The 23965-nt window shown below is 39.7% G+C and overlaps 1 non-coding gene across 1 annotated transcript; it reads right to left on the bottom strand.

Moving 5' to 3' along the window:
* Window positions 1-1556: 1556 nt before the first annotated feature.
* On the bottom strand, window positions 1557-1629 carry Trnaa-cgc. Its single transcript has one exon. It is a non-coding gene; the product is annotated as a tRNA-Ala (tRNA).
* Between the last annotated feature and the right edge of the window lie 22336 nt (window positions 1630-23965).

Genomic DNA, 23965 nt, shown 5'->3' with positions numbered 1-23965 from the left:
TCTTCGATGAATTTTGCACAGCATACAAACCATACTTAAAGGTGTATGAAACTGTAGATTTTTCCAAATCTATTAAAAACTGTGGTAAAAATTGAGGTAATTAACTATAAAATTTGTGTTTTTTGTAAACATGAGTTTTAAAATATAACAGTTCATTCGTTTTTTCATAAATTATAGAGTTTCGTATATCTGTAAATATGCTGTGCAAAATTCATCGAAGAATCTCTGTAACATATGAAGAAAAGTGTCCCTATAGCAACAAATGCTGCCATTAGTAAGTGAAAAAAATGATGAAATTTTGCATGTATAAAAAATACTTCGTTATGTTTTCGAGCTTCCACAGCAATGAGTGTGAATCCTGAATCCTTTCTAGTGATGCTGACAAAGTTTTATGAATTTATTTGTAAAAGTATAGGCACTGGAAATTAAAATGTCTTGTGATGCCTCTCCTGCTCCAAGTCGGTCCGTTTGACGTCCTACCCCCCTTAACGGTCATGAACAATGCGATCTTGATTTTAGTTCTGGCGCAGACCGTTGGCCGCTGTTTTCTCGGATAAACTGCACATCACGAGGTTGTGGTTAGGTTAGGACATTTAATTCGGGGCTAGAAAACGTGCCGTCTGCCGCAGTTCAGTCACTCCACTTGAAATTTGGTGTCGACAGAGAATCTCCCATTTCCGTCATACCTCGCGGAGGCCGCTCCCACCGTTGCTCCACGTTACATATTAACAGCATTTGTGGAGTAGCACGCTGTGTTTCGGCTGTAACCGAGCGGTAGCCGACAGCCGATGTGGCAACCCTGTAGCGTCAAGCGACAGGTATCAGCTGTCAAGTAATTTTAATCAGACAACAGGTACTCATTGTCCTTGTGCTGCAACAGGGCGCTAGCGTCTCGTGAGAGGACGCTAGCGTCTCGTGAGTGAAACTATAAAAGTAAATCGCCACCTTTGGTGGGCGACATGGGAACATCCAAAGAACACGCCCACCTTCTCGGACGAACCGCGTCCCAGCGCCGGCCGCACTTCTTCGACCCTACCTACCTGCCGCCAGTGCGCAACAGGTGACGGCACCCGCGGCCCATTCACAACGGCTGCCGCCGACAAGCCAGGGGCCACCGGCTGCCCATTCATCCGGCTCGGACACCGCCGAGGCGCGCACGTGCCGCGCTGGTCTGCGCCTCAAGATCAGGCAGAGAACATTGGACGTGGGACGGTAACAAGCATCAAACCCGAGCCAAAAGCTGATCAGTTTTTTCGCAATATTCTACGTAATGACGACAACCACACTAACTGTATCTGGTGTGCCGCTTGAATTTATGCTCGCAACGGCCTCATTGCAGCACAGCCTACCCTGCGACGCTCTTACAAGCTCTCCTGGCAGTTCCTGGTGGTGGTGGCTAGTGTTTAACGTCCCGTCGACAACGAGGTCATTAGAGACGGAGCGCAAGCTCGGGTTAGAGAAGGATTGGGAAGGAAATCGGCCGTGCCCTTTCAAAGGAACCATCCCGGCATTTTCCTGAAACGATTTAGGGAAATCACGAAAAACCTAAATCAGGATGGCCGGAGACGGGATTGAACCGTCGTCCTCCCGAATGCGAGTCCAGTGCGCTAACCACTGCGCCACCTCGCTCGGTAGGCAGTTCCTGACCACTATCTACATGTAGATGTAGATCAGACTATTTCACTTCTAAATTCCAAGTCTCTGCATCACTGGTGGACTGTGGAAAAATTCATGCAAGTTATCTGGTTTTCACTGCACATAATTATGTAGTCAATGACTTGCAGTGTGAAAACTTCGAGAATAAATTTCATAAATTTGTTTCATAAAAATAGCCACATAAAAATTGCACGTTTTGCAATGTAAAGGCTTGTCTGTTTTAACCTAGACGCGTTTCGCCTTTTACTTGAAAATGGTTTTCAATTATGTGACTGAAAAACTGTGTTTTTCTTGAAAATCGTAGTTTAAAAACACTTTGCGTCTTGAGTTATTTTAGTGCATTCAAATTGCAGTTGCATGCAGTTGAATTTCACGTCGCATGACTAGAAGTCTAACCTTTCTTCGAAGTGAGTGTAGATTGAGAATCGAATTTGCTGCAGAGGTTCGGGAATTTTCCGCACTTTCGTGGGGTAAACACTCACCTGCATACACAATAGTTCATTGCGTGTGAATCGTATAACAATGAAGTTTATTTCACTCACATTCTCACGTAAATTCTTTAATAGTTGTGCCTTTTCCGACTGACTTGTCCACTAGTGGGCATCTTACGGCAACGTTGACACCCAGCAGGATACTGACAATGTCTTATCAGACGAAACTTGCAGCCGCTAAAGAATTCACCATAGCATTTGAATGAAACTAATGTGTTATTAAAAGTAACATTCTCGCTGATGTGTCTCTATCCAAAACAAAGCAAATTTGAACTCTGAAACGTATAACTTAGGACGTTTGGTATTTACATAGCCACTAACTGTAGCTCAGTGTGGTTAAATTGAAAAGATAGAAAAAAGGAAGCAATTATTTCTAGTATGTGGGAATTGGATATATGTCCTAATCTCATACTATACCCCCCCCCCTCTTGTTTCCGTCCATCTCTGCTTCCCATTTTCTTTGTCCATCTTCTCCCCCTCTCTCTCTGTCAATCACCTCCTCCACATCTCTCTCTCTCCATCTTCTCATTCCCTTCTCTTCATCTCCTCATGTCGCTCTTACTGTCCACCTTCTTCTCTTCGTCCGCAGCTCCTGATCTAGCGGCTAGCGCTGCTGCCTTTGGATCACGGGGTTCCGGGTGCAATTCCTGGCCGGGTTGGGGGATTTTTCTCTGCCCGGGGACTGGGTGTTCGTGTTGTCCCGATCATTTCATCATTATCATTTGTGAACATGCCTAAAATTGGAATGCCCATCTCTCTTTCCCCCACACCCTCTGACCGTGAGACTTGTTTATTGTTATTGGAAATTGAGATTTTGTAATAGTATTCTAATCATAAGCCGAAAAGCCATAAACGCAACTTTATCCTATGTCCATCCGAATGCATTTGGAGTAGTTTAGTCAAAAATTTGAAGTAAATCAGTTAAGAACTTTTAGAGATTTTGGGAATAACTGTTCCCCTTTGTATGTTAAATATTTATTTATAGTTAACATATATTTAAAAAACGGGCTTATAAAAACTCGCGTTTATTGGAATGCTGTGTTGAGTCAAACTTTAGAAACAGTCGGTGAACAACTTTCGGAGATTTAAGATTTTGAACAAACGAACATTTACATTTTTGTACAGACTTCCCCTATAATTACATGTGGCACTCCAGTAGGTATATAAAAACAAGCGCGTATTTGAACGTTATCAAAATTTCAGAGCACTCGTTGAAGAACTTTCGGAGACAAACGATTTTTGAACTGCACACCACGACATAATCGCAAAATAGTGGTTTTATTTTGTATACATGAATAATCATCTTAAAAAATAGAAAATGGAGGGGAAATTGTAGATATTATTCTCAGTTTACGAAAGCCGTTCCACACTGCAGCTCACTGTCGGTAGATAAACACAATACTGTTGTATGGAACGTACAGTTCACTATTAAATCCTGGTACGACACACTGGACTGCAGATGATCAGCAGCGTTGAAATTAACATCGAAGATGTGCAGTGTGACCTCTTAATATTATTAATAATAATTATTATTATTAACGTCTTAAGATCTCGAAGGAATGGTAAGAAACGAATTGAAACAGGAGAAACACGTTAAATCAGTGATATATTAATTAGATTTAATTTGTGACTTTTGCAAAAATACGGAGCATCTGTAAGGGAAACGGTGTATAAGATGTTAGACCGACCGATTATAGTGTAAAAGTCCTGTCAAATATACATGACCGCAAAACAACACTCTAATTAAAAAAAAAAAAACTTATGTAGATTCGTAACAGATTAGTACGGGTTATTGGAAAGTGTAACGGGGAAACTCGGAGAATTTAAATGTGATTTTTGGGATCAAAGGGGAGTCTCTTCGAGACTTTGTTGGATAAATTTCGAGGAAGACTGTACGATAATTCAGATTTCTCCAATGTATATCACTTGTAGGGAGCACGAGAGTGAGTAAAATTACGACGCTGATCGAGGCACATAAACAATCATTTTTCGTGGGGAAGTTGCTCTCCAGCATCTGTAGCACAGCATTCAATTATTTAATCATTTGTCTTGTTCCATGGAGCAAGACAAAGCTGCTTCATCATGGAATGAATCAGTAGGCTGCACAGGAAAGGTAAAAACAAAATAAATAATAAAATATGAAGAAACTCAGAGCGTACACGACTAAATAACGTTAAAGAGAAAGGTCTCACTACTGCAGGGAACTCCTGTACTGGAGCGTACCCTATGGGAACCTTTGTTTGGATTTGAATGATTCGAATTTATCACTCAATTATTCCAGATCTTTAATAAACCTATTGACTGTGAAATCTGCAGAAAAGTGCACAAATTTATGTTGAACGCTTAAGGAAGTGTTATCGAAGTGTGTATCATTTTTCCGTCTAGTGTTCCCTCAATGAATGTCGTGGTTTCTTCTGAATTAATGAATATTGTTAACAAAATGATCCCTTAATGGAATATAAATGCAGAGATAACTGCGTAGGAATTGAGACACCTGAAAAACGGCATATAAACAGTTCGCGAACAGAATCCGCGATTCAGGCTGAGTACATTCTTGATGACTATATGCAGCTGCTCCAAAATACAACATTACATGACATAACTGAGTACAAGTTATCAAAGTGAATAAGCTTTCATGTCTCACTGTCAGAGTCTGCGTAGATGACTTTTACAGTAATGAAACCAATATTCAGTTTCAGCTTAAGTTCTTGAACGCGGTACTCCAAGGAATCAATCCAGATTAAAATAGTATATTTTACTCAGGGTTTGGCCATCCTGAGTCACTAAAATTTCGTTTCTACTACAGTTCCATGTCAGAATCTGTATGCGACCCGTGCTTCTGCAGCTAACCGGTAATGCATTCTGTGAAAGACCCATGCTGTTTTCCTACTATCCTATTGGCTTCATTATTTATGTTGTAATACCACTGGTATTATACTGATCTTAACTTTCGGAATATGTTTGTATATACAGAATACACACGCGGAACATATAGTCTCTTCAGCACCGTACAGTTTAGAGTGATGTTTACGTTACGCATAGTACGAACAAACTTGAGTTTAGACGTTTCATATGCCGTAATGTCTACGTGGGTGACTGACTACAAATCTGAAATTCCGAGGTTCTATGCCTTGTTGATTCTGGGCGTTTCGTCTTTCATTCAACGTGCCTGTAACCCTTGACAACACTTTGTGTAGTCTACGTGAAAATTAAAAGTAATGTGCGTCATAGCTCGCATGCCAGGCTAGATTGTAATTCTCCTTGCTGTCGGCCGAAGACACGAACACAACACCTCAAAAAGAGCGCACTTATAAAAGCGCAGTCAAATTTTCGGACTTAGGCGAATGATGTATATGTACAAAACTATTTATCGATGTTACGGACATAAAATAACAGGAGACGATTGACGTGAAAAACAATTTCGTAACTACTGGACTGTTATTCCATATAATTCAGTTTTATCCCCGAAGCGCGACAACAGTCCATTCCACATACAACCACCGAATTATTTCAATGTCGTATTCTCAAAGCCTACATACAAAGGCTGAATGTTTGTAAATAATCTTAAGAGTTGACTATATATTCTTATTTTTATGTTGCTGCGAACCCACTTTTCTATGGCGTTGATGCGTCTGACGGTGACATTTGTTTTCTTGAGTTTTACAGCCACGTTAGTTCTTGTTGATTCTCTGCTTCTTTAGTTAATGGAAGTTTCCATGTTTATTTTCCTAGTGTGGGATCAGAGCGAATGTGGCTAAGTACTAGTTTGACCGCTTTGATCAAAGCTTACTTCGTTCATTCGAATAGTTTCGCAGTGTGCTCTAGAATGTGCTAAGATCGTTATGAATTGTCGAAACTAGGTCAGATGAGTGTGAAATGGATTGCAAATGTACAGATACTTGATGAGTTTTTGGTTACTGTCAAGTAAGACGATAAACTGCTGTATCTAAGTTGGCTAATTCGTGGAAGACAGTAATGTTTAGCGAATCCGTCGAGAATAACTCCCTATTTCTTGAGCTATATTTAGCATTTATGTTTTCAAGTGAATTATCTTAAGCTCTTTTTTTTCTAAACAAAATTAAAGACGGAATAAAAACTGCAGGAAGTTAATCGACACAGGTTAAGAAATTTTATTCGGAAAACTTGAAACCGTTATATAGAGATAACAAATAATTATCAGCAATTGCGTACTTTCGAGAAATAAGAGACACGAAAAAATTACTCATTGAGTTTATTTGGCCCGTTTTATCAGTTCTAGGATAACTTCCTCTTCTCGCATAGTAAGCTATTCTGAGGTACGTGACACCTTACAAGGAGCGTATTCCGTGGATGCGAGCACACTAGAAGTAGAATAATCACTCATCTTTGTTTTATTGAGCATCGTGTTTAGAGCGAAATGAAATAAATCGCTCAGTCAGTTTTCAGATTAAACACATACAATATTTTATCATTTATGCCTAGATATTGCCTTCCTTCCATATTTAAACACTAGTGCATAAAAAAGAGCGCAGGAATAAATCCTGTATCAATCAAAGATTACCTGGCCGATTTTGTTCCATAACCTGCCTCATATTTCGTAGAAACTCACCTAATTTTACATCACAGAAAAAAAAACTTTGTACTTGTTTCAGTCAACGGCCGTGAATAATAATCCAAGCGGTAAAGTAACGATATGAGGGAAATTTTTAAATTTAACTTGCAGGAGATACCAAGATAAAGCACACGCTTCTGTAGCACTCACGTTACGCTTGATTATCAGTATTTTTAAAACAATGCATCGATTTTATAGTTTGTTTATTTTTAGGACCGGAGGCTGCTGTTCAGATCTATGATGCCAGCTATACCTTAGTATAGAATTCAATAGAATATGGTTTCCTGTGGACTATGGGCTGGAGGCCTCATTACGGTTTCGTACTGGTCTCTGCACTGACTCCCAGAACCTTCTTAACATCACAATACATCATTTCAGCTGTGTACTGTAATTTTCTGATTGAACAGTGCAGTATAGGATTGCTTTTAGATTAAGTTCTGGATGTATCATATTTACTGAATGAACGTAAAGTCTCAAGATCGTGAAAATGTTATTGTAAGTGTTTTGATGGAACAGAATTATGCGTAAAGTACAATGAACATAATAGCTAAATAGTACCAAAAACTATTTGAATATAAGCGTGAACATCACAGCAGCTATATGCAGCTTTCTAGAGAACAGCCACGTCTTTTTTCGTCGAAGTACAAAAACTTTTTGTGAGAAAAATTTCTAAAAATGTTGCAGAAAGGAATTAAGCACGTCACATTGTATTTGGTTTTGTTTTGCTCTGAAATTTATTTTAGTTTTACCTCCAATTTTCCATTTTTCTCTATAGTATCAGTTACTGAGTGCGTTACATTGTAAATGAGGTACTTGAGCGATGCTGTTGTTGAATCATTCGATTTGAGCGGTTAAGCTACTTCGGTCTAGTTGGGCCTACGCCACCTACACACAACACGTTGGAGTGTTCAGTATCCCTCGTTAAGTATATGAAACGATTGAATTTTTACAAGGAAATTTCAGTTATTTCTATAAAAGGAATATGTACGGCAGTTATCAATCAGTTAGGTAGAGTAACAACTATGCGTGCTCATAATGACACGGGAAACATGCTTTAAATACAATGAGCATTTTTCGTAGTTGCGGAGCTCACCATAATAAAAGAGTAAAAGTAATATTATCGTACACATTAATTGAAGATTTTCGTTCATATTTTATTGTTTACCTGTAAATTTCACCTCTCACCATTCGTTTATACTTTTTTTTTATCATTGCTGGTCAAAAGCCAATTCATTAGGTGTTTTGCTTGTTATGTCATGATATTTCTTGCTTCCTTTCCTAACATAGGTTTCCACAACTTGTATCACAGTCTTTATGCATACTATTTATTCTCCATTTGGATTCATTTAATTAAAAATACTTGTGTCCCGATTTATTTATGTATTAAGCAGAAGTGTCTGTGTTTTAGCGTAACGGTATATTCATTTTATGGTAAAACTCTGAAAATTTTAACAGTAACACGAGGTCTTGAGAGTAAAATTAAGCAAATTTTGCAGGAAAAAGACCTGAGACGTGACAATTGATTGAGAGAGTAAGTTACGTTGATGAGTCGTGGCAACACTTCTGCGCGGTTTCCACTTTTCGCATGTGCCGCCAAAGGTTGTTGTGTTCACGAGGAATATACTCCATTTGCAGCTAGATGTGATGTGGCGTAGATGTTAACACATAGAAAGAGGTGAGCAAATAACGTTTCCTGAATGCATCAAACGTGACGATAGAAGTTGTCAGAAATGTTGTGTTTACAAGAACGAGGGACTGAGACAATCGTTGGTTCGTATCTGCGCGCAATTGCTCATTTCAGAACGACATAATGTTTTTGGTGAGGACGACCGATAAACGTGAGGAGTAAACCAGTGTAAAAGGTTGATTCAACTATGGCGATTAGACGAAGTAGGTATTTCCAGAAATTACATCAACAATAAGAATTCTGCACTAAATTGCTGTAACCAACAAAGACGATAGCAAATGTTGACGACGCAAATATGTAAAGATCGAATTAAGGCACGTCGTTGTTTCAGCGGTATAAATAATTGCCCTTTTTTATAAACCGTCTCATTTTTTTTCTCTTAACCTCGCATTTCCCGAGACAAGCTTGTTTTACTTACGATTTCGTGACTTGCGCGAGTGATATCTTCTGCCTGTATTAACACCTATGTCTGCTGAAATGGACAGGGATACTTTCATTCACGTTATTTAGTACGTTTCAGATGTAGACAGGTTTACCTTTCATTTTATCTTTTAGCAAACGTACGTATGGGTTTTTCTCCACAAGTTTGTATTTGAAACTTATAACTCGCAGAAAGTTCCAGACATTTATGTGCGAAGTGAACGGGCACAGATAACATTATGCATTCATAAGACTATTTCACCGGTGCTGCTCTTGGAGCGAACAGTGTAAAAAAGGAAATAAAATTTTAGATTTGCATGCGATTGTTGCAAAAACGTTTTAACCTGTTAATGAGATACGCGCAACAGCAAACGGTTGCCGTTAGGTAGTTGCTCTACATTCCAGCAGCGAATGGATTTGCATTTTGCTTAGATGAGATTCAGATAGCTTAACGAATCCCGTATTCTCTCATCATGTACAAGATCTGTTTCATGTGATCAAGAGAGGCGGTGCAGTGGTTAAAGCACTGTGCTGTCAATCACGAGGGCAGCGGTTCAGATCACTCCCTGGTCATCGAGATTTTGGCCTCCTAGATGTCTTAAGGCACATTCATTTCTAAACGACGCACACAACTTCTCTACCCTTCCACAAGCCGAGTTTGTGTTTCGTCCTTGATGACGTCGTCGACGACGGTATATCAAAACCCATGTGATTAATTGTTAAGAACAGTTCCTTTGTCGCACCAGCTGCTGAGTTGTAATTTTGTCGTAACCTGTAACAAACGTTTTATAAAGGTAGCAACGAACCTGACACTTTCGAAACAGAAGTTAAATATTCTTTTTACTTACAATAAACACTTCTATTAATATCTAGGGTTAGAGGGGGGAAAGAATATAGCATTCTTGCCATGACAAGGGAAACGGAAACGTTATAAAAACTTAAGAGTTAACATTTTGAAGTCTATAACAAGTACTTACTTACCTACTCACTGTACCATAGCTCACTGTGTATCAGAGCGAAAACTTTTATGATCGAATTAGCTAACCGAATGTATATGATAGATATTTCAATGTTATCTTCCATCGGACTGTTTCTAAATTCCCTCTACATTCTTTGCGGGATTATAATTAGGACACAGGTAGTCATCATATTTGAGGGGATTTATTTATGAAAACACAATCCTCCCGTACCACATGAGCGAAAATTTAAAATAATATCCCACTGGGTGGTGTCTGCTGGCTGAAACGGTGATAAATATTCAGTGAACTCCAGTAATAATTTAATTTATAACCAACTAACTAATGCTAACAATGTTCAATAGCAAGTGACAAACGAGTCGTACTCTATTTAAACGACACATTGTATACAGAGTACATTTTCTTATGCTAATCACTCGCATCATTTTACACAACTAAAATAATTACAAGCAATGTGCTTTGTTGCCACATTAGTTAATTACTTACAAATGTAATAATTACAAGAGATGCTGTGTCACTCCAAATCTCAAGCACTAGACGCGGCGGACTGGAATGCATTAGTTTAAAAGCGTTATTTTTTTCCAAACGCATGGACACTGTTTCCAGATATCGGTTAGTATTGGTCGTATAGCAACCATTATCAACCCACCAACCACTACATTTCCTACAAATACGAATTGGGTGTTAAAATGTCCTTACCTGTACTTTTTTAGTCGCGTGCATAAAAAATACAGAAGTACGGAATCGAATATTGATAAGTGGACACTAAGCTTTCTTTTTCTTCTTCTTCTGCTTTGTGATTGCCTGATCGGTAGCCATATCCTGGCGGTTAGTATTCGGTGACAAGAGCAAAGATTTATAACATTTACTCCTCTGTTGTACTTGTTTTCAGTGTCCTCAGACATCATCCGCGTATTTTATCGCATTATCAGTTGTCCCCAAATCGAAGTAGAATATTGACTAATTTATGGTCTTTCATTAATATCTTCATGTAGTGGAATGACTAAATCGCGTTGAAATTTAAATCAGATGCCAATATGTTTGTAGAGAAATATATCTGACAAACGTGCAAAATCCACAATTCAATGCCGGCCGAACAAACATATTCGTCTTTACGTAAAGAAGCCACAAGCAAAACAAATATGAGATTCCTGTCTTCAGTATTAGCACAACAACATATTTCAGTATCAGTTGCTTTAATTTTCGTGTAACGTGCCAAGATTTCAGTTCAAATTTTAAACACTGTGACACAGAGAAATTAGTTGCCCTTCAACAAAAGTTTTTAGTGCTCTCATCCAGCATCCATTTCCGTAAACATGTTCATCGTGCAGTGCGTTTCGTGAAACGTTTCTTTTCATTCTTTACTTGGAACTTATCACTTAATCAAAAAAATGGTTCAAATGGCTCTGAGCACTATGGGACTTAACATCTGTGGTCATCAGTCCCCTAGAACTTAGAACTACTTAAGGGGCTCCGGAAAGGCTCAAAATCATGAAAAGTTCAATTTTTACTTTTTTTGCGTTTTCTGAATCTGCAGACTATTACCTTTTAATAGATATATAATTTATTCAATTCCGAAGACTACAAGTATTTTTAAATTTTTTTTGAAATGTGTTCTACATGGGCGTGACCCATTATGGCGCTGTTAAACTGTTGTCAAATGGTGTTATTATTAACGTCCGTGTTCATCAGGTACATTTTAGTGATGTGAGATAAAGTATGTGTTGTGGCTAACCTGTGATGGTTCAATATATATCGCTGGTGTGATTGTCGATTGTTTCATGTTTATTTACTCTGTCGTTATCTCGAAAATATTCGTAATTAATTCTGTTTCTTGAGTCTCTGTTTTGTTGAAGTATAATAATGAGTAAAAGTAAAGTTATTAGAAATACTCTGAAGGCTTTTAAGAAAAGGAGAAATGTTGGAAAGCCAAAGGTATGTGTTATTACTGTAAACAATAAAGACGATAACCAAGTGAGTGAACCTAACCTCTCAAGTACACCTGCCCATAGCAGTCACAGAAGATGCTTGGTTCAATGAGTGAAAACTATGAATGTTTTATGGGCGAATCGGATGTGAATGAAATATTTGATATGTCGGTTCTCAAAGGAATTTTTTCAAACTGTGTAAGATGTATTCATTGTAGTGAAGTTGGTCTGGAACTCTCCATAATAAAGCACGTAGGACTTGCTAGTGAAATACAACTGAAATGTGATAAGTGTTCATACATGACCACCTTTTGGAGCAGTGTTGCAGTAACTGCAACTGAAGAAAATGGTAACAAAATCTACGAACACAACAACAAGCGATGCTTGCTTTAGACAAGGAACGCCTTCGGGCTGCAGACAGGGCTGTAAAGAGTCTAGAAATACAAGCAAGAGTAAACAGGAGGAGGAACAAGAGGAAGCTGGAGGAGGAGTTTGCAGAGGATGAAGATAATCCATCCTATGGACCTGGAATGCACTAAAAAGTTAATCCAATCTTTGTCGCTCGATTCCCAAAACTTTTATTTTCTCATACTAATTACATGTTTTCTAAGGATCTTCCAAACATATTTGTTTCAAACTTCCAGCAAATGTTACACAGTACCTTCTGCATAATTTAACACAGCCTTTTTCCAAAAAACTGTATATTTTTGAATATATAAATAAAAAATTGCAAAAAAATGTTGTGAATTTTCATTACAATTGAAAAAAATCATCTTTAATAACCGAACTAAAATTTTGTAAAATCCCTGTGTTAAGTTGTAGCCCATATTCCAATAAATAATCTGTAAAAAGTTCAACTTCTTACCTCAAATACTTTGTGAGGAAAGATGTAATTTATAAGCGTTATTTTAACATTGCAAGTATAGGGCGTTCCGGAGCTCTTAAACCTAACTAACCTAAGGACATCACACACATCCATGCCCGAGGCAGGATTCGAACCTGCGACCGTAGCAGTCGCGCGGTTCCGGACTGAGCGCCCTAACCGCGAGACCACCGCGGCCGGCTATCACTTAATCATTTCACCCCGTAAAGTATTCGATTACGCGCTGATCCCTGAGGGTGAATCAGCTTTGTTTATGTTTGTTTAAGACCATTCTGTTGAGTCGTTTGTCAGCGAGTTGCTTCTGAAAAGTTACTTCAGCGCCTCCGGGACATCCTGCTTCAAATCTTCGACTTCTACGGATTCCAGCGTATGTCTTGCGTCAAACCTTGCTTTAGTTAAGAGGAGTATTCGTAGAAATGTCTCTTATGTTGTGAAACGAGTAACCGGCGGGTTTTCTTCCGTCTTCGTGGAACGAGGAGACGCACGGCACTAACAAAGAGCGCTTATTTTGAGAAACGTGTATGGCGCGTTATAGTGAGTTGCTTACAGGTTGTAACTGATGGATTGCACTAACTGCGCGAAGGTGGGTATCGCCAGACATGCAGTTAGAGGAACAACATCCGAAGACCCGGTACTACTTCTGTGAATATGTTCAAGTGCACCAGTTTCCGTTGGCACTAGTGAGTTAGATTCGGACATCGACATTTCAAACGTTAGACCCGATTCTTGGATGTGGTTTAGATAAGTAGTATAAAACGTGATGATTCTTGACTGGAAATGGTACCGCATGGTCTCATTTTGCGTCTCGAGATAGCTCTGAATAGCTGCACTTTGAGCGGAAATATCGAAGTGGTGCACAATTTCTTTATCTTTTTCGATTATGGATCTGGTAGAGCTCTGAGCTCACATATACAGTTTTGCGTTTGGGTTTAGCTGTTTTGTTTCAGAATTTTGTTATTAAAACAATAAATAATTTCTATACATAATTGATAATATTTAGATTGTAGTATTTTTTGTACTAAAATATTTCTATACATAATTGCTAATATTTAGATTGTAGTACTTTTTGTTCAGCTTGTCTACTACAAACATCCAAGTTTTGCATCACCTCGGTTCCGAAAGTTCCACAACCAGTACATAAAATTGGAACAGAGATCAACATAAACATCATTTCCGCCATTTTTATTGCTCTTGAAAACCACATATTGCATGTTGTAACACCATACAGCGAGACCTTCAGCGGTGGTGGTCCAGATTGCTGTGCACAACGGTACCTCTAATACCCAGTAGCACGTCCTCTTGCATTGAAGCATGCCTTTATTGGTCTTGGCATATTATCCAAAAGTTCATCAAGTTACTGTTGGTCCAGATTGTCCCACCCTCAACGGCGATTCGGCGTAGATCCCTCAGAGTGGTTGGTGGGTCACGTCGTCCATAAACAGTCCTTTTCAATCTGTCCCAGGCGTGTTCGATATGGTTCATGTCCGGAGAACATGCTGGCCACTCTAGTCAAGCGATGTCGTTATCCTGAGGAAAGTCATTCAGAAGATGTGAAAGATGGGGGCGCGAAGTGTCGTCCATGAAGACGAATGCCTCGCCAATATACTGTCTATATGGCTGCACTATCGGTCGGAGGATGGCATTCACGTATCGTACAGCCGTTGCGTCGCCTTCCATGACCACCAGTAGCGCACGTCGGCCCCACATAATGCCACGCCAAAACAAGAGGGAATCTCCACCTTGCTGCACTCGCTGGACAGCGTGTCTAAAGCGTTCAGCCTGATCGAGTTGCCTCCAAATACGTCACCGACGATTGTCTGGTTGCAGGCATATGCGACACTCATCGGTGAAGAGAACGTTATGCCACTCCTGAGCGGTCCATTCGGCATGTTGTTGGGCCCATGTGCACCGCACTGCATGGTGACGTGTTCACAAAGATGGACCTCGCCATGGACGTCGGGAGTGAAGTTACGTCGTGTTGCCTATTGTGCACAGTTTGAGTCGTAACACAACGTTCTGGGGCTGCACGAAAAGCATTATTCAACATGGTGGCGTTCCTGCCATGGTTCATCCGAGCTATAATCCATAGTTAGCGATCACCCAGTGCAGTAGTAAGCCTTGGGTGGCTTGAGCGAGGCATGTCATCGACAGTTCCTGTCTCTCTGTATCTCTCTGTATGTCCGAACAACATCGCTTTGGTTCACTCCGAGACGCCTGGACTTCCCTTGTTGAGAGCCCTTCCTGGCACAAAGTAACAAAGCGGACGCCATCGAACCGCGGTATTGGCCGTCTGAGCATAGTTCAACTACAGACAACACGAGCCGTGTACCTCCTTCCTGGTTGAATGACTGGAACTGATCGCTTGTCGGACTTAATCCGTCTAATAAGCACTGCTCATGCATGGTTGTTGACAACTTTGGACAGGTTTAGTGACATCCCTGAACAGTCAAAGGGACTGTGTCTGTGATACAATACCCACAGTCAACGTCCACCGCCAGGAGTTCTGGGAATCGGGGTGATGCAAAACTTTTCTTGATGTGTGAATATATTATAAGGCCATACGAGACAGAAAATATCAGGACGGTTATGACACAAATTCACAATTTTCCAATGAGATAGTAGATGTACGACAAGACGATAAAGTATTGGCCCACGATGAGTATTGGCCCACTCAGAACTAGTTACGATTTTAAACAAATACATCCGCAGACAAGACATAAATGTCATAGATCACAAAATAATAAACTAAAACATTTCATGTTAAATATATACATTCCCAAAATATACTTCTTAAAAATGTTTTGAAGAAGAATACCTTAAAATCAGTAGCAGTACTTCCTTAGCGAGATCAATTGACCCACTTTATGGGTGAAAAAAAAGTAGCAAGCTGTTAATGATACACCACAGTAGTTCGAAAGAACACAGTGTAAAATTTATGAGTCGTTTTCAGATCTGGTTATACGTCTGAAGCTTTCGGTCCAAATTTTTAAGAAACAGACCCATTTTAACACACTTATAAAGTCTCTTCTTTACGATGTAACATCATCTCTCTCCATTTGCTTGTAAACGGATGATGGAAGCCGAGCTAATGCGATAAAATTCATACCAACACATTTTTAAATGGTTTTCAAGCTTTCGGTTGCAACCAACTTTGTTTTCGTTGTCTGTATTTGTAGCAAAAGGTCTGCCAACAAGCTTCGGAGATTTCAGTATGTAGCGTATAGAATGTTTAATTACTGTGTTTAAGTATGAAGAAAGTGGAACTGGGATGCCATGATTGCCAGTATTAACAAATTATCTTGCTTCTGAAATAAGTAGGAATAATATTTCTACGATACGTAACCGATTTCTTTTCTATTCGCCCTAATGGGTTTTTAAGGCATCAGTGATACGTAAGCTTTCTGGTTAGAATTTCGTTAGTGGCACGTATTCGTTAGCTATGTTAAAAAATAATACGCTTTTTAGTTTGTCACATTATTGTTTTTGGATCAGAGAGTGATGAGGCAGAGATATGGCTTGCACTTGCTCGTCTCTTTTGTCGTACATATCGTTGAAATAAGAGAAAAAACAAAAGAAAGTAGCTAACATAAAACAAAGGACTGTGGCTCTAAATCTAGCAGTAAACAAATGCGTTACTGTGTATAGAACGACCAGAGAACTCGCAACGCCTGACTGTACATTTAACATCGTTGTCTTATCAACGCCAGATCAGGGTGCAACAAAAAATCTGGGTGAGTATTTTCTTGTCGAACAAATTATTTAAGGTGATTCGAAGTCCAGTTCCTGTTCAGGTTCGTAAGTTAGTTTGCGTCACATATTTTAAGACGGAGTATTACTGTGTTGCCAAATATTAAGGAACGTTGCCGACGTGATTAACTCATTCTACACGCCCATTGCACATTATCATCCCATGTAAGGCACTGGATTCCTCTTTCGGCTGATAGACGGTACTTCCTGTCTGGTTCTGGTTGCTGACGATTTCCGTCCTAGTCATCATATCAGCTGTCACATTTCCGCAACCCATTTCTGATACGTTATGTTGGTTGTCCGTGGGGACCAATATAAACTTCATCACGGTATACACGGTGGTACGTTTTTTTTTTCGACCAAGTTACAAAAGATTTTGTCTAGGCTATCATTGGCCATACTACTACATGTACCATTAATTTTTTTTTATCATCAATTTTATTGTATATTTATGTGTTCATCTTTTCATCAGATTTCCAAACGTCTCTAAAACATGCCAGGCTGCGTGACACATTAAACACGTTATCTGCATCTACATTCCAAGAGCCACCTTACAGTGACACCGCTGTTATTTGTAGTTTGTGTTGTAGTTTTCGAGACGAGTCTTTAGCACTCACAGCTCAGTAGAGCCATCTGGTTGCTTAGCGACCGCAGGAAGCCATCCAATTAGGGGCTGCGCTTGGTTAGGTGGTGCGAAGCACGTTGACACGATGTTTCTAATTCCATTAATAAGACCTCTTTTCTGCAGATTCAGTTGTCACACTTGTTTCTGCATGTATGTGGTGTGCTACGAATTACCCCTATAATCTATGGAAAGAAATTCTTTGCTTTAGAAGTCTTATGAAATTTAATTCTAATACACAATGATTTGTGTGTATAACTTACTTACATCAACCTACATCCAATTCAGGCTATCACAATCACTCATTACGTAAAAACTGGGGCTATGGAACACCCGAGTGCTCAGTGGCAGAGTCTATTGTAAAAGTAGGGCAAATCATTCTTTTACATGCATGTGCGTTGGGAGATTTTCCTGCTAACAGTAAGTCGCCTGTTGATATTCCGTTCGAGAGAGACAGGCAGTTATCATGAAGAGATGAGAAGTGTAGTTTTTCAGATGTGGTTCGAAAAATCGCTTTTGAAAATCTCCCAGGGCCATTAGACATGGTACGGATAATGTCCTCAATTACTCAGCTTTTCACGATAAAACGTCTATTTTGCAACAAGGTACGACGAAATTATTCAATGGTTGAAACTACGAAATATGGATCTCAAAGTAGATATTTAGAAGCTTAATTGCTCGAAATGGTGTGTTATTGCATACTACTGTCATTAGTGACGAAGATACCAGTACGTGCATTACGCTTAAACTGGTCAAAAAGCCATTTTGTTGGCAGGTGAAAAATCGTGTTCGTAGAATTATTCGAAACTTTCTGCTGCTACTGACAATTTTGAAGAGCTACCTAATTGAAAGTATATTGATGTAAATAAGTTATACAAACAAATCATTGTTTATACAAATTAAATTTTATAAAAATTCGAAAGCGAAAAAGTTATCTCCATACATTACAGGGGTAACATTGTAGCACCCCACATACCTGCAGAAACAAGTGTCACAATTGAAACTGTAGAAAACAAGTCTCATTAATGCAATCAGAAACATTTGAGAATGATTTGGTAAGAAATACGAAACTTTATTTCGCGATTTGACTGTGTTTCTAAACATATCAAACGGTTACTAGTATATTCTTTGGGACGTATTACGACATGTTTTTTCACGTACCACTGAAATTATAAGTAAGTGTTTAACAGTTTTTGCTACTTACCTTGTTGTATTAAATAAACGATGCCATCGGCTGTTTTTTTTTTTCTCCAACAAAACAGATGCGTAAGTGAGTGCGTAAATATTTGTTTGGTTACCTTTCTTAAAGCAGTTTCATTTTCTTGCTTCTTATTTTGTTTCAGTGAGGATATTCCTAAAATTATTTGTATTTTAAGAAAATTAGGAAAGTAAATCTCACTAAATTATCTCACTTTGTGACAAAGATTTTTGCTGTTTGAGGATAAGGTTGGTGCGTTGGTTGGAGAGGACTAAACAGCGATGTCATCGGTACAATTGTATTAGGGTAGGATGGGGAAGAAAGTCGGCCGTGCCCTGTCAAAGGAACCATCCTGCCAATTGCCTGAAGCTACTTAGGTAAATGACGGAAAAATCTAGATCAGGATGGCCGGACACGGGTTTGAACCGTCGTCCTTCCAAATACGGACCCAGTATGCTAACCACTGCACCATCTTGCTCGGTGTGTGAGGATAAAGCAAAACTCGTAAAATTGCGCAAATTTGTAGCAAAGTTATAACTGCGTGTCATAAACAAACATCAGGTCAACACAGACGAATTTACTTCTACCTCTCTGTGTCTCAGATTTCACGTCACAATGTTGTCCTGAGGAGCAGGGTATAACTTTGTGACATTTAGTATGTCATTTTGCGAGTACTTTATTGCACATCAATATTAAAGGATAAACGCAATAAAATACCATATTAGAGAAAATTAAATGCCGCAGTACAAATCTGTATCAGGTTTAGGTTACAAAAACCGCTAAAAGTGTCACAAAGTTGCCCACTTTTACGATATGTATTATACGTACAAATACGACCTACGTTTTTTCGAGGCTTTTGTTTTTGAGATTGCGAGCTGTATGCCGTGAGCAACATCTGACAACACTGCCACCTAGTTGCGTGAACTGTCAGTACCAATCATTCGTCTCATGCACCACAGTTTTGGCTGGTAGTAGGATGGCCTCGTTGGTGACAGTATGTTAAACATTAATCTTCTTCATACACATTATCCGGAGATAGTGGCAGCTCTGTGAGTGACAAGGGGAGTGGGTGGAGGGGGGCAGGGGTGCAGAATAGCTGATGGTTGCCTTGCTTACCGTGGTTTCCGCCTCTTGCTGGAAGTTCAAATGTTCAAATGTGTGTGAAATCTTATGGGACTGAACTGCTACGGTCATCAGTCCCTTAGCTTACACACTACTTAACCTAAACTATCCTAAAGACAAACACACCCACCCATGCCCGAGGGAGGACTCGAACCTCCGCCGGGACCAGCCGCACAGTCCATGACTGCAGCGCCCTAGACCGCTCGGCTAATCCCGCACGGCTTGCTGGAAGTCCCGAGTCCCTTTGGTGCGGCCGCTCAGCTGTTCGCTCCAGGAGACCGCGGGTAACCGCTCGTTGCTCCCCACAGTTTGGCGCCTTCTCCAGCGGCTGCTACGGCGTTAACGTCGTGGAGGCCATTTATGGCGGGTTTTCTTATTTACCTCTTTTACGTTACTACCAGTATTCACGAAGAACCTGTTTGTCTAATGAGGTACTGTTCATGCAACGAGCAATTAGCTTCCTTGTTGTTGCTGTTCATAAGCGATATAATTGTCACTTAACTGCTTATTTTCTAATTAAATCGAGTAGTAACGTGAGACGTTTAGCAAAGAATTCTCTGGTACTGCTTGGCTACTTTTCTGCCTCCAACATCAAATATCCAAAAGAAGTCATCAAGTCTATATGTTTTGCACAATGGACGTTTAGCTTCAGGTATAAATATGGTGTGAATCTGATTATAAAAGAAAAAGCTTTTGCAGGTTGACTGTAATACAGCTGTAGGTGTAGGGAACATGCAGCAGTCCTTAGCAATTAGGAGGCTTAAGTCAGTTGCAAAATCTAACAGAAAGAAGAGGGTTCTGCTGCTAGGTAGCTCGCACGGTAGAGGTGTGGGCCAGCAGTTGCAGGAAGTGTTGGAGAATGAGTATCAGGTCACTAGCATTGTGAAGCCGAGTGCAACATTGGCTCAGGTGACTGACAGTATAGGGGAGCTATGTAGGAATTTTACGGAGGAGGATCAGTTAGTGATAGTGTGTGGAGCGGGGTATATAGTCTTGATAGGGGCGGGGAATATGAAGTAGGTGGTGAACTGGTACAGATAGTTACTCAAAATGGTGGCACTAAAGTGCATTTCGTACAACTGTTTCAACGTAATGATCGGCCTCATCTTAATGCGGCTGTTAGGCGCGTTATCATGGGGCTGGAGAAGGCACTGATGGCAGAGGGAATGGGTCACATTGCAGCGGTGCCAGTTGAGTCTATCACTAGATCAGGTTTCACTAGGCATGGCCTGCACCTCAATAGGTATGAGAAGGGGAGGCTGGCAATGGTTATAGGTGACTGTGTAGTGGGTGGTGGGGGGATCACTCATAGAAAAATTCCTGTAGTAGTTGTTGTTAGAGCTGCACCTTTCTTAGATTGAAGTAAGCTGATAGGTATAACTGCTTAAAGGAAGTCCCTCTAACCAAGGGCTCACCTTCAGAGGGCGTCATGTTTCTAAGTAGAGAAGGAATTAGCATATTTCATCAAAATGTAAGAAGCATTAGAGATAAAGTTAGTGAAATGCTTATAGATGTTGACTCTGAAATTATTGGTATATCGGAGCACCATTTAAATAATTTGACAATTCAGGGGCTTTCTTTACCAGGATACAGATTAGCTGGCTATTTTTCAAGGAATTCCTTGCGGCTTGGAGGAGTGGCCATACAAGTAAAAAACAGTATTCCGTTGAGTCCATAGAGGTATCAAGGCATTGCACTGAACAGATATTTCAATATCGTGCAGGGGCAGTTGAATTTAGTGAAACCAAACTTCTAATTTTTCCTTTAGGAATGGTCAGTTTCCCGAACGATTAAAGTATTCAGTAGTAAAGCCGCTTTACAAAAAGGGAGAAAGGGAATATGCAGACAATTTTAGACCTATTTTTATGCCATCAGTGTTTGCTAAAGTTATTGAAAAGACTGTGGATGTAAGGATAATATATCATTTTTTATGACACAATTTGTTATCAAGTGTAGAGTTCGGGCTTAGAAGTTGTTTAAAAAATGAAAATGCTATACTCTTTTTTCCTTGGGAGGTACTGGATTAGTTAAACAAAATGATTCCAACGCTAGGCATATTTTTTGATTCAGCTAAGGCGTTTGTGTTGATTACAAAATATTGCTCGATAAGTTGGACCGTTACGGAATATGGGGAGTAGCTCACAATTGGTTCACCTCCTACTTTAGCAACAGACAACAAAATGTCTTATTGATAGTGTCGAGAATGGCTGTGATGTGGGATCTGAGTAGGGTACAGTCAAGTGGGTGGGTGCCCGAGGGATCGATTTTTGGGGTCACTCATGATCCTTATTTATATAAATGATATGCTCTCTAGTATTACGGGTAACTCTAAAATATTTCTGTTTGGTGATGACACTGGCTTGGTAGTAAAGGATGTTGTGTGCAACATTGGCTCGGTTTCAAATAGTGTAGTTCATGCCATAAGTTCATGGTTTGTAGAAAATAAACTAACGCTAAATCACAGTAAGACTAAGTTTTTACAGTTTCTAACACACAATCCAACAAAACCTGACATCTTAATTTCACAGAATGGGCATATGATTAATGAAACTGAGCAGTTCAAATTAATAGGTGTTCAGATAGATAGTAAACTGTTTTGGAAAGCCTACGTTCAGGATCTTTTTCAAAGACTTAATGCTGTCATTTTTACTATTAGAACGGTATCTGAAGTGAGTGATCGTTCGATATCTGAAGTGAGTGATCGTTCGATATCTGAAGTGAGTGATCATTCGACACGAAAATTAGTCTACTTTGCTTATTTTCATTCACTTATGTCTTATGGCGTTCTATTTTGGGGTAACTCTTCCCATTGTAAAAGGATATTTTTGGCTCAGGAACGGGCCGTTCTGTCAATAAGTGGTGTGAGTTCACGAACCTCTTGTCGACCCCTGTTCACGAGTCTCACACTGGTCTCTCAATGTATATATTCCTTACTGTCATTTCTTGTTAACAATATTAGCTTATTCCCAAGAATAAGCAGCTTTAACTCAGTCAATACTCGGCAGAAATCAAACCTGCATTTGGATCGGACTTCCTTAACTCGTGTGCAGAAAGGTATGCAGTATACTGCTACATCCATTTTCAACAAGCTACCAATAGAATTCAAAAATCTTTCAATAATCAACACGCTTTAAAATCGGAACTGAATGGTTTCTTCATGGGTCATTTCTTCTATTCTGTGGAGGAATTTCTTGAAAAATTAAGCTGATTCTTGTTGTGTTGTTGATGGCGTTTAATTAAATTTATGGCTTGACTTATTCGGGTTCAGAGACATTTAATTTTCATCTGTTCTTACTTTTATGTTGTAATTTCATGTACTGACACGTTCCATGACGTTGGAGATTTGCTCCTCAATTTGATCCTATGGAACTTGACGTGCAAATGAAAATAAGTAAATACTAATTTAGCACCAAAAATGACCTGTGTTGTTAGTTTACCAACTACTTATGACTGTCGTATGTGGGCTGCAACCTCGCAACCAGCTTATCTGCCATCTGACTTAGGAAAATATGGAACGAATGTAGGATGTAAGATTTTCTGAAGGTCTGACGTCCTAAACAAGTTATTAGATTTTATTATGTTTTCCGGATGGGTTACTCACCCTATTCTTTTCTGAGTACCCGATTATATTATTTTAGCGATAGAATCGTATGTATGTCAACAGTGGATTTTACAACAGGACGGTTATTTCAGTCCAGTCTATGTTCTGTGTGTAGGTGTGAATGGAATTAGGTGAGTATGCAGCAGAATTAATCAGACTGTCTATTCCACGTTTTACATTTTGAAATTTTAAACATTTTAATCGGTCAGTTCAAAATTATTTCAGTAAGGATGCTGATGACGTCGATTTTGAGTACCTATGCTTATAACAGGCCGATCGACCAACCAAACAACCAACCAACCAACCAGCCAACCAATAGACTGACCCAATGATTGACCAATGGGCCAAATGTCGCACAGTGGTTTCCTTAGCTATAGAATCATTCCAAAATTCCCTTTAGGTGCCTCATAGAATTGTTTCTTGCGTCTTTGTATCCAAAGCCAGAATATACTTTCGTGCTGTGTTCTTGGCTGTACATGAAATGAAATGAGCGTATGGCATCGATGGCCGGGAGGCCCCTAGTCGGGGAAGTTCGTCCGCCAAGTGCAAGTCTTATTACATTCGACGCCACGTTTGGCGACTTGCGTGCCTGTGATGAGGATGAAATGATGATGAGGACAACACAACACCCAGTCCACGAGCGGAGAAAATCTCCAATCCGGCCGGGAATCGAACCCGAGTCCTCGTGCACGGGAGGCAAGCACGTTACCACCCAGCTAAGCAGGCGAACTTGGCTATACATCATGCCATAGAGATGCAGAAATCTTTTAAGTTAACTCCACGTCGTGGCCAGGCATAAAAGTATCTAAACTTACCGAACAGTATGAATGTTTATTTTTGGTTACGTATGCTTGAAAATGACCTATGAGACTACCATTAGGTAACGACAAATAATAACGAATAAATAAAAACACGTGTTCCTTCTAAAAACACTTAATCCCCTCTGCGGATATATGGCCCTATGTTTTTGGAAAGGATGTGGCCGATACCCTTCAGGATCCTAGCTCTATCCGACTGTGTGCGCAGTCTAAGTTCTTATTGA

The sequence above is a fragment of the Schistocerca piceifrons genome, chromosome 4 (assembly GCF_021461385.2).
Source record: "Schistocerca piceifrons isolate TAMUIC-IGC-003096 chromosome 4, iqSchPice1.1, whole genome shotgun sequence".
Classification (NCBI taxonomy): domain Eukaryota; kingdom Metazoa; phylum Arthropoda; class Insecta; order Orthoptera; family Acrididae; genus Schistocerca; species Schistocerca piceifrons.
Note: the sequence above shows the minus strand (reverse complement) of the source record. Positions and strands in the feature narration are given on the sequence as shown.